Source organism: Loxodonta africana, chromosome 14 (genome assembly GCF_030014295.1).
Source record: "Loxodonta africana isolate mLoxAfr1 chromosome 14, mLoxAfr1.hap2, whole genome shotgun sequence".
NCBI lineage: Eukaryota > Metazoa > Chordata > Mammalia > Proboscidea > Elephantidae > Loxodonta > Loxodonta africana.
Genome location: NC_087355.1, coordinates 76,751,700 through 76,763,134, shown reverse-complemented (window position 1 = coordinate 76,763,134; position 11,435 = coordinate 76,751,700). Strand labels below are relative to the sequence as shown.

The 11,435-nt window shown below is 40.9% G+C and overlaps 1 pseudogene; it reads left to right on the top strand.

The window, feature by feature from the left end:
• Positions 1–1,622: 1,622 nt before the first annotated feature.
• The window catches only part of LOC100660468 (dehydrogenase/reductase SDR family member 1-like), an 84,866-nt pseudogene continuing 75,053 nt past the window's right edge, over positions 1,623–11,435 (top strand).

Below are 11,435 nucleotides of genomic sequence, written 5' to 3'. Positions count from 1 at the left end.
GTGCCAGTAATATAGGCACACCTTGTTTTATTGTACTCCACTTTATTGTGCTTTGCAGATATTGTGTTTTTTACAAATCGAAGGTTTGTGGCAACCTTGTGTTGAGCAAGTCTATAGGCACCACTTTTCCAACAACATGTGCTCACTTTGTGTCTCTGTGTCACATTTTGTTATTTATTGCAATATTTCAAACTTTTTCATTATTATTATATCTTTTATGGTGATCTGGGATCAATGATCTTTGCTGTTACTACTGTAACTGTTTTGTGGCCCCACGAACCACACCCGTATAAGAAGGCAAACCTGATCGATAAATGTGTGTGTTCTGGTTGCTCCACTGACCAGCCATTCCCCCATCTCTCTCCCTCTCTTCCAGCCTCCCTATTCCCCGAGATACTACAATATTGAAATTAGGCCAATTAATAACCATAAAATGGCCTAAGTGCTCAAGTGAAAGGAAGAGCCTCTCATCTCTCAATTTAAATCAAAAGCTAGAAGTGGTCAAGCTTAGTGAGGAAGGTATATCAAAAGCTGAGACAAACCAAAAGCTAGGGCTCTTGCACCAGACATTTAGCGAAGTTGTGAATGCAAAGGCAAAGCTCTTGAAGGAAATGAAAAGTACTACTTCACTGAACACAGGACTGATAAGGAAAAGCCTTATTGCTGATATGGGGGACGTTTTACTGGTCCGGTTGGAGGATCAAACCAGCCATAACATTCCCTTTGGCTTAATCCAGAGCAAAGCCCTAACTCTCTTCAATTCTACGAAGGCTGAGAGAGGTGAGGAAGCTGCAGGAGAAAAATATGAAGCCAGAAGAGGTTCACGAGGTTTAAGGAAAGAACCCATCTATCTCCATGACATCAAAGTGCAAGGTGGAGCGGCAAGTGCTAGTGTAGAAGCTCTAGCAAGTTATCCAGAAGCTCTGGCTGAGATAATTGATGAAGGCGGCTACACTGAACCGCGCCTGATATTGGAGAAGACGCCATCTAGGGCCTTCATAACTAGAGAGGAGATGTCAATGCCTGGCTTCAGAGCTTCAAAGGACAGGCCGACCCTCATTAAGGGCTAATGCAGCTGGTGACTTTAAGCGGAAGCCAATGTTCATTTACCATTTCAAAAATCCTAGGGCCTGTAAGAACTATTCCAAATCTACTCTGCCTGTGCTCTATAAATGGAACGACAAAGCCTGGGAGACAGCACATCTATTGACAACATGGTTTACTGAATATTTTAAGCACACTGTTGAGATCTACTGCGAAGAAAAAGATTCCTTTCAAAATAATACTGCTTATTGACAATGCAACTGGTCCCCCAAGAGCTCTCATGGAGATATACAAGGAGATTAATGTTGTTTTCATGCCTACTAACACAACATCCATTCTGCAGCCCAAGGATCGGGAGTAATTTTGATTTTCAAGACTTATTATTTAAAAGAAATACATTTTGTAAGGCTATAGCTGCCATAGATAGTGATTCCTACAATGTGTCTGGGCAAAGTAAATCGAAAACCTTCTGCAAAGGAGTCACCATTCCAGATGCCATTAAGGACATTAGTGATTCATAAGAGAAGGTCAAAATATCAACCTTAACAGGAGTTTGGAAGAAGTTGATTCCAACCCTCATGGATGATTTTGAGGAGTTGAAGACTTTTGGTTTTGGTAAGACTCCAGAGGAGGGAGTAACTGTGGATGTGGTGGAAATAGCAAGAGAACTAGAATTGGAAGTGAAGTCTGAAGATGTGACTGAACTGCTGCAATCTCTTGATAAAACCTTAACGGATGAGGAGTTACTTCTTACGGGTGAGCAAAGAAAGTGGTTTCCTGAGACTGAACCCACCTCTGGTGAAGATGCTGTGAACATTGTTGAAATGACAACAAGTAATTTAGAATATTACATACACTTAGTTAATAAAGCAGTGGCAGGGTTTGAGAGAATCTACTCCAATTTTGAAAGAAGTTCCACTGTGGGTAAAATACATCAAATAGCATCGCATGCTACAGAGAAATCTTTTGTGAAAGGAAGAGTCAAACGACGCAGCAAACTTCATTGTTTTCTTAAGAATTGCCGCAGCCACTCCAACCTTCAGCAACCACCACCCTGATCAGTTAGCAGCCATCAGCATTGAGGTAAGACCCTCCACCAGCAAAAACATTATGACTTGCTGAAGACTCGGAAGATGGTTAGCTTTCTTAGCAATAAAATATTTTTTAATTAAGGTATATACATTGTTTTTTAGACATAATGCTATTGCACACCTTAATAAACTACACTATAGTGAAACATAACTTCTGGGAAGCCAAAAAATTCATGTGAGTCACTTTATTGTGATATTCACTTTATTGTGACAGTCTGGAACTGAACTCGCAGTATCTCCGAGGTATGCCTGTATAGAGATACATCTCTCCCTGCACTAGAGCATAGGGATCAACACACCTACGTGGCATTGACTTGGCTGAACAAGAACCAACAGGAAGAACTTTGTCAAAGATCAGCTGACCACAGGTGAATGGATTTAAGTCTGGGTTCTCGATTCTGTTCCATTTGGTCTATGCGTCTGTCATTGTACCAGTACCAGGCTGTTTTGACTACTGTGCTGTGTAACAGGTTCTGAGATCAGATAGTGTGAGGGCCTCCTACTTTGTTTCTTTTCTTCAATAATACTTTGCTTTTTGGGGGCCTCTTTCCTTTCCGTTTAAAGTTGGTGATCAGTGTTTCCACCTCATTAAAGAATGCTGCTGGTATTTGGATAAGGATTGCGTTATGTCTGTAGATTGTTTTGGGTAGAATTGACACTTTCACAATGTTGAGTCTTCCTATTCATGAGCATGTTATGTTTTTCTATTTATGTACGTCTCTTTTTGGTTAAGTGCTACGGCTGCTAACCAAAGGGTCAGCAGTTCAAATCCGCCAGGCGCTCCTTGGAAACTCTATGGGGCAGTTCTACTCTGTCCTATAGGGTCGCTATGAGTCGGAATCGACTCGACGGCACTGGGTGGGTACGTCTCTTTTGGTTTCTTGCAATGGTGTTTCATGATTTTCTTTGTATAGGTCTTTTACATCCCGAGTTAGACTTTTTATCTTTTTGGGGACTATTATAAATAGTATTGTTTTCCTGATTTTCTTTTCAAAGTTCAATTTGTTGCTGTATAGGAATCCAACTGATATTTGTATGTTTATATTGTATCCTGCAGAAACCCTGGTGGTGTAGTGGTTAAGTGCTATGGTTGCTAACCAAAGGGTCGGCAGTGCAAATCCACCAGGCACTCCTTGGAAGCTCTATGGGGCAGTTCTACTCTGTCCTAAAGGGTCGCTAGGAGTTGGAATTGACTCGACAGCACTGGGTGTGGTTTTTTTTTTCTTCTTCTTCTTCTTTTTTTTTATTGTATCCTGTTACTCTGCTCAATCTTTCTCTTAGTTCCTGTAGTTTTCTTGTGGAGTCTTTGGGGTTTTCTATGTGTGGGATCATATCATCTGCAAATAGGGACAGTATTACTTCTTCCCTTCCAATTTGGATGCCCTTTATTTCTTTTTCTTTCCTTATTGCTCTAGTTAGGACTTCCAGCACAGTGCTAAATAGAAGTGGTGATAAAGGGCATCCTTGTCTTATTCCCGTTCTCAAGGGGAATTCTTTTAGTCTCTTTGCATTGAGAATGATGTTGGCTGTTGGTTTTGTATCAAAAACTGACAAACAAACAAAAAAACCAACCTGTGGCCAATGTGTTGTTTCCCACTCATAGCTACCCTATATGACAGAGTGGAACTGTCCCCTAGGGTTTCCAAGGAGCAGCTGGTGGATTTGAAATGCTGACCATTTTTGGTTAGCAAACTGAGCTCTTAATCACTGTGCCACTAAGGCTCCATTGGTTTTGCATAGATACCTTTTGCTGTGTTGAGGAATTTCCCTCCTATTTCTATTTTATTGAGAGTTTTTGTGTGGAATGAGTGTTGCCTTCTCTGCGTCAGTTGAGATGATCATGTGGTTCTTTTCTGGTGTCCTATTTATCTGGTGGATCACGTGGATTGATTTTCTAAGGTTGAACCATCCTTGCATACCTGGTATGGATCCCACTTGGTCATGGTGTATTATTTTTTTGATATGATGATGAATTCTATTGGCTAGTATTTTGTTGAGAATTTTTGCATCTATATTCATGACAGATGTTGGTCTGTAATTTTATTTGCCTGGCTTTGGTATCAGGGTTATGATCATTTCATAGTATGAATTTGGGAATATTCCTTCCTTTTCTATGATCTGAAATAGTTTGAGTAGTAGTGGTGTGAGCTCTTCTCTGAATGTTTGGTAGACTCCAGTGAAGCTGTCTGGGCCACGGCTTTTTGTTGTTGTTGTTGGGAGTTTTTTTTTTTTTTTTGAGTTACCTCTTCAGTCTCTCCTCTTGTTATGGTTCTGTTCAGATTTTCTATCTCAATTTGTGTTAGTTTAGGTTGGTAGTGTGTTTCTAGAAATTTGTCCATTTCCTTCAGGTTCTCAAATTTGTTGGAGTACTCTTTCATAGTATTCTGTTATGATCCTTTTCATTTCAGTGGTGGCTGTTGAAGTATTCCCCATCTCATTTCTTATTTGGGTTATTTGCTTCCTCTCCTGCTTTTCTTTTGTCAGTTTGGCCAAGGGTTGTCAATTTTGTTGATCTTTTCAAGGAACCAACTTTTGGTCTTGTTGATTCTTTCTATTGTTTTTCTGTTCTTTATTTCATTTATTTCTGTTTAGTCTATATTATTTCCTTTCTTCTGGTGGCTGTGTGCTTTTGCTGTTCTCCTTCTATTTGTTCAAGTTCTAGGCCTAATGTGATTTTGGCCTCTTCTTCTTTTTGATGTATGCGTTTATTGCTATAAATTGACATATGAACACTGCCTTTGCTCTCTCCCAAATGTTTTGATATTTGGTAGTTTGGTATTTGTTTTCCGTCTCATTTGATTCTAGGAATTTTTTTATTCCCTGTTTGATTTCTTCTATTACTCAGTTGTTTTTAAGCAAGGTGTTATTCAGTTTCCACATACTTGATTTTTTTTTTCCTTGCTCTTCCTTTTATGGCATTGTGATCAGAGACAATGCTTTGTATTATTTTGATGTTTTGGATTTTACTTCGGGTTGCTTTGTGGCCTAAAATGTGGTCTATTCTGGAGAAAGTTCCATGTGCATTATAAAAGAATGTACACTTTGCTGCTGTTGGGTGGAGTGTTCAATGTATGTCTATGAAGTCAAGTTGGTTGATTTTGCCCCTTAGATCTTCTGTATCTTTGTTGAATTTCTCATTAGATGTTCTGTCCTTTACTGAGAGTGCTGTGTTAAAGTCTCTACCATTATTGTGGAACTATTTCTCTTTTCAGTGCAGTTAGTTTGTTTTATGTATTTTGGAGCCCTGTAGTTTGGTATGTAGATATTTATCAAGGTTATGTCTTCTTGGTAGATTGTCCCTTTAAACACTATATAAAGTCCTTCCTTGTCTTTTATGGTTGATTTCGCCTTAAAGTCTATTTTATCTGAGATTAGTATTGCAACTCCTCCCTTTTTTTGTTATTGTTTGTTTAATATATTTCTTCCATCCTTTGGTTTTTAATATATTTATGTATTTGTGTCTAAGGTGTGTCTCTTGTAGACAACATATTGATAGGTCATGCTTTTTTATCCATTCTGCCACTCTCTGTCTCTTTACAGGTGCGTTTAAGCCATTTACATTCAGTGTGATTATTGATAGGCATGGGTTTGTTGCTGTCATGTTGTTGTGCTTTTTTTTTTGTGGAGCTGCTATTCCTCTTACTTTGCTGTGTTCAGTTCCTTTTGTTTGTGGACTTTCTTTTCTTTCATTTTTACAGATTTTGTGTTTACTGAGACTGTTTTTCTTATTCTAATGAGTAGTTTTTTTAACTTTCTTTGTGGTTATCTTGAAATTTACCCTTATCATCCTAAGTTTGGACCAGTATTTTATTACTTGATATTGCCTAGACTTCCTCTCCATTTGTAAGTACTATGTCTACACCATTTACTCTTCCTTTTATTGTTTCAATGTTGTTGTCATTTACAGATCGATGTCTGTGTTTACCTGTTTTAAGCCTTTTAGCTTTGTTTTATTATTTAGAGTTCTTTACCTGGGTTGGTATTTGGCTGATGCTATTTTGTACCCTAGACTCTGGTTGTTGTGTGATGTTGTTTGTTCCCTAACTGAAGGATTCTCCTTAATATTTTTTTTTAAGTTTGGTTTGTTTTTTTATTGACTTCTCTTAATTTCTGTTTATCTGAAAATGTCCTAATTTCACCATTGTATTTGAGAGAGTGTCTTGCAGGATTTATTATTCTCGGTTGGCAGTTTTTTCTTTCAAGATTTTATACATGTCATCTGTTTTGGAAATTCAGTCATGCACAAATTTTTGCTCTTGATTGTATCTCACATAATTCTTAGGTTTCTTCCTTCTTGTCTGTGATTTTTCCTCAAAGTGAAGTTCCTGTGTTTGGCTTTAATCTTGCTGATTTTGTCTTCCATTGTTTCAAATTTGCTCCTAAAACCTTCTATTAAGTTGTCCATTTCTAAGATTTTATTGTTTATCTTTTGGATTCCTAGTTACTGTTTTTGTATGATTTCCAGTTGTTTGTTTATTTTGACATTTTGTTCTTGTATTATTTTTCTGAATTCTCCTACTGCTTTTTCTGCACTTTCCTTGATTTTAACTTTTTTTTTGTCTGTGTTTTCCATGATTTTGCCTATTTTTCCTTTGGTTTTGCCTATGTTTTCCTTGATCTCTTTCCTTATCTCTTGGAGATTCCTAAATATTAATCTTTTGAGTTCCATATCAGGTAGTTCCACTGCCTTTTCATCTACTAAAGGTCATCTGATTCCTTATTTTGGTCGCTTGCTGGAGCCATCGTGTCTTGAATTTTTTGTTTCAGTATTATCTGCTCTCTCTGAGACATTATGGTATTATTTTCTTTCTTTATTGATCATCTTTTCATTTGTGTCATCCTGTTTCTTTGCTTTATTTTGATAAGTCAGGGCAGGCAGGCCAGGTGTGCTTTGCTACTTGTTCGTTTGTGGGCATGATAGTGCTCACTACCTTGTCCCAGTTGGCCGGGAAGCAGCCCCCAGGACAAGCCCATTTCACTGTACACTTATTTGGTCAGGTGGCTGAGGATGGACTGGGTGTGCACTATTTGCCTCCTAAAGTTGGTCCAGTGGTGTGGAAGCATTCACACACCTGATAGGCTGGGGTGTCAGACAGGGAGTAGTATGGGCTCACTTCCCACCATTCAGCAACTAGTCAAGCGGCAGGAGGGAGGGGCAGTATGGTCCCAGTGCAGCAGCGGGTCTGAATGCCAGGAACCTTTTAGCTGTGGCAGCATGGCAGGGGCTGATGGGAAGGGGTGATGGTGTATGGGGATAGGTGGGGAGGAGAAACAAAGGTAAGAAGGAAAGAAGAGAAAAAAATGGTATCATGGTGGGGTCCAGTGAGTGGTGGTGGGGCCAACCTGGGGGCTGGTGGGAAGGGAGGGGAGGGGATGTATAGGACTAGTTTGGAGGGAGGAAGAAAAGAAAGAAAAAAATGGCAAAGTGGTGGGGGGGCTGCAGTTGGGGGTAGGGCAGACCTGGGGCAGTGGTGGGCCAGTGCGATAGTGGCTTTTGAGCTGCAGTGGTGTAGCAGTGTCCAGCGGGAAGTGGGGAAGGTGGCATACAGTGCTAAATGGGAGGTAGAAAGAAAAAAGAGAAAAAAAAAAAAACTGGCTGCAGGGTGGGGGCTGGTGAGTGGGAGCAGGGCAGGCTTGAAGGCTAGTAAGAAGGGAGGGGAGGTGATGTATTAGGCTAGGTGGGAGAGATAAAGAAAAGAATGAACAGAAAGCAAAAAAAAAAAAAAAAAAATGGCGTGGTGGAAGCCAGCAGGTGGGGTGGGGCTGACCCGGGGTGGTGGTTGGCCAAAGGCTCTCTAGCCATGGCAGTGCAGTGGGTGCCCATGGGAAGGGGTAGAGGTGGCATATGCAGCTAGGTAGATGGGAGAAAGATAAGAAAGAAAGGGGAAAAAAAAAAGAAAACAAAAGTCACAAAGGAACCCTGCAGGTGGGGGCGGGGTCAACCTGGGGTGGCAGTAGGCCAGTGGTTCTCTAGTCACAGCAGCAAGACAGGGTCTGGCGGCAAGGTGTGAGGCAGCATATGAGGCTAGGTGGGACGGAGAAAGAAAAGGAAGAAAGAGAAAAGAAAAGAAAAAAAAACAGCGGCACAGTGGGAGCTGGAGACTGGGGGTGGGATGGACCTGAGGGCTGTTTGGAAGAGAGGGGAGATGACTATGGGACTAGGTGACAGGGAGAAAGGAAAAACACACACAAAAAGAGAGGTGCAGGGAGAACCGGTGGGTGGGGGCAATGCAGACTCAGGATGGTGGTGGGCCAGTGGCTCTCTCTCCCTGTGGTGGTACAGTGTGGCCTAGTGGAAATGGGTAGAGGTGGCGTATGGGGCTAGGTGGGAGGGAGAAAGAAAAAGAAGGAAGGGAAAAATATGGCATGGCAAGAGCCCATGGGTGGGAGTGGGGCAGACCCAGGGTGGCAGTGGGCTGGTGGTTCTTTAGCCAAGGTGGAGGTGACTTATGGCGCAGAAAGGTGAGAGGTGGGAAAACATGCTTTTTTTGGTTACTAGGTGCTCTGTCTCCTGTTAGGGGCTCTGTGAAGTTGTCTTCCCCTACTCCCTGTCCAGGGTTGTTGTTGGCAGTGTTCCAAGATGGCAACACTGTGTTGAGTAAGTTGGCAGGGGACCTCCACTCTATATCTCTCCTACTTCTCTGTTTTCTTTCAGTTTCTTCCTCCATTTGGTGTTTGATTTGGTTCTTTATCCCTTCATTTGATGCTTAGGTTTCTAGGATTGATATTTGTATCTGTTTATTTAGTTTTTCAGGTCTTTGCTGCAGAGGGATGGCATCGTGCATATGTCTAGGGTGCCATGTTGACTCCGCCCCCTTGGCTGTAATTTTTGTGAAAACAGATCACCAGACCTTTCTCCCATGGTGCCGCTGGGTGGCTTTGAACTGCCAATCTTTTGCTAAGTAGCTGAGAACAAACCATTTTCAACACTCAGGGACCACAAAGGGGCACAGTTGCTAAATTATAATACCTAGCCTATCACTCCTATTTCCCCTGCACTGTGCCCTGGCCATCATGTAAAACTGTCATGAATTATTAACCTAGGTTTAATAAATACAGCATTAAATGAGTTTACCCAGCACTGAAAAATCTGGCATAGATCTAACTTCAGGGTGCATATAAATCAACGTGCAAACTGGCGATCCTTCCCTCGGAGGACCGTTGTGTATGGGAAGTATTCATTAGACTCTCCAAAGCCCCATTTACTTAACAGCTTTCTCCCAGTTTAATATCTCCCGTCTAATGGCCCTGGTGCTGTGATGATAGACATCATGGAAATGCAGAGCGAAGGGAAGAGGTAGATAAGTATACCAGTTTACATGGGGTAAATTACACACTAGAACTGCCCTTTCGCTATTTGCCTGAAAGTTCATTTCTTCAGCTGATTCATCCCTTAGGCAGGGTTCCACTCTAAAGCCATCCTTCGCACTACAGAGTGTTTGGATGGCTGGGTGCAAAATGGATTTTGCTAACAGGTTTATTCCTCTAAGAAAAATATTTTTACTTTAGAGCAGGAGCTTTGAGGATTCATTATCAACATGTAAATTGAAATTCCCAGGACCAGGACAAAGGCGATTAGAGCTTACATAGGACTCAGTAAAGAAGACATTAAGGAATTCATTCTAAAATAATTGACTTCAATCAGGGCTTCGAACAAGTTCGGTCCAAATGGAGCCCCTTGCATTTTTAACAAGTTCCCAGGTGATGCTAATGCTGCTGGTTGGGGACCAATCCTGAGAACCACTAATAGAGCAGTGGTTTTCAAATTTATTATACATGAGAATTACCTGGGGATCTTGTTAAAATGTAAATTCTGATTCAGTATATCAGGTGGAAATGCAAATTCTCAGCAGGGGTTTGGACCGGAATGAACCAGTTGGAAGCCTTGACTTCAGTGGGCTTATCTGACTCTGTCTCCCTCACCACTGCTTCCCTGTCAACCACCTTTCCTGCTCCTCTGCTTTATCTTTATTTGACCAAATTGCAGGCAAATGTAAAAGCCTCTATTTTCCTTTCATTATTTATTAATTCTATAATTAATCACACACATATCTAGTTAGTAAAGGACATGTGTGCACCTGCCATCTAGTTTAAGAAATACATCACCAACATCTTCAGAGGGCCGCTGTTGTCCCTCCCTGTTGCATCTTTTTCCTTCACCCTCAGTTAATTATTCTGTTTCTTAAGAACTTTGCCAACCAAAAACGAAACAAGACAAAGCCTAAACCAGCTGCTGGCTAGTAGGTTCTGATTCATGGTAACCCCATGGGTTTCCGAGGAAAATTGCACTCTGTGGGCTTTTCATGGTTGTGACCTTTTGAAAGCAGATCACTAGGTCTTCCCTCTGTGACAGCTCTGGCTGGGTTTGAACCGCCAATCTTTTGGTCAGTTGCCCAGTGCTTAATTGTTGGCACCATCCAGGGACTCCTATAAATTTGCCACCTACTTAACATTCTTTGAACGACGTTTAGTTTTGTCTATTTTGGACTCTAATTAAACGGAATCGTGTTGTATAGATTCTTCTGTGGCCTGTTTCTTTCCCCATTGTGTTTTTGAGATCCGCCCACTTTAAGGTGTGCAGTTGTGGTTCACGCCTTGTTACCGCTATGTAGGATTCCAAAGTCTGAATGCACCAGCATTTGGACATTTGGGTGGGTCTCATTTTCTTTTGCTCTAATGAACAACGCTGTTATGAACACCCTTGAAAGTGTATCCTGATAAAACCCCATTGCTGCTGAGTCTGTGCCTACTCATAGCGACCCCAGTTGTGCGATGGTTCTTCTCGGGCATGGATTTCCAATCTTCTTCACATCTTGAAACTCATGGAAAACGATACTACTATTAACAGAGCACAAGGCGTAACCTAGAGGGACCTGGCTGTCTCCCTTTGGGCTGTGATAAGTTCATTGCCTTTTATTTATGTTACATAATTTGATAAGAAAAATAAAGTAAAGTAAAATATTTCCGAAACTTAAATGAGAAATATGAGCTTGATTCCATAATTTCTTTATATCAGGCTTTATGCTTGAAGTTTCTATATGTAGTTTTTCATGAGGTCTTTTTAATGGTGAGCCCTTCAAGTTCTTGACGGTCATTATATAAGAGAACCTCGCACAGGTAGGTGATAAAAAATGAGTGCCATAATTTTCAACTCCAAAATTTTATAACTGAAGGATCTAGTAGCTCTTTTTTTTTCTTTTATTGACAAATACAATATCGAAATGACTTGCCACAAAGCAAATAGAGGTCAATACTTTTGAATGGATTTCCATACTTTTAAGACATTTTTATCCTGCTTTT